This window comes from Propithecus coquereli, unplaced genomic scaffold, assembly GCF_000956105.1.
Source record: "Propithecus coquereli isolate 6110/MARCELLA unplaced genomic scaffold, Pcoq_1.0 Scaffold25, whole genome shotgun sequence".
In the NCBI taxonomy this organism is placed as follows: Eukaryota; Metazoa; Chordata; class Mammalia; order Primates; family Indriidae; genus Propithecus; species Propithecus coquereli.
Window position 1 is genome coordinate 2,758,560 of NW_012148063.1, and position 658 is coordinate 2,759,217.

The following is a 658-nucleotide window of genomic DNA, read 5'->3' on the forward strand; positions in this document are numbered from 1 at the left end:
GAAGCTGTTTTCCTATGTTTTATTCAAGAAATTTTATGGTTTCAGGTTTTATTTTTAAGTCTTTAATCCATTTTGAATTCACGTTTGTATATGGTGTGAGGTAAGGATCCAATTTTATTCATCTGCATGTGGATATTTGGTTTTCCCAACACCATTTATTGAAGAGACTGTCCTTTCCATACTCTGTATTCTTGGAATCCTTGTCAAATATCAGTTGATCATAGATGTGTGGGTTCATTTCTGTGCTCCCTGTTTTAGTCCACTAGTCTATATGTCTGCTTTTATACCAGTACCATACTGTTTTGATTACTATAGCTTTGTAATATATTTTGAAATCAAGGAGTGTGACACTTCCAACTTTGTTCTTCTTGCTCAAGATAGCTAATTGGCATTTTAATTTATATTTTCCAGCTTAATTTCTGGTGCATAGGAATGCAATAAGTGTTCATGTATGGTTATTAAATTCAGCTATGTTGATGAACTCCATTACTTCTTTTAATAACTTGTGAGTATAAGCTTTGGGTTTTGGTTTTTTTTTTTTTTTTTTGAGACAGAGTTTCACTCTTTTGTCCGGGCTGGAGTGAGTGCCATGGCGTCAGCCTAGCTCACAGCAACCTCAAACTCCTGGGCTCAAGCAATCCTTCTGCCTCAGCCTCCC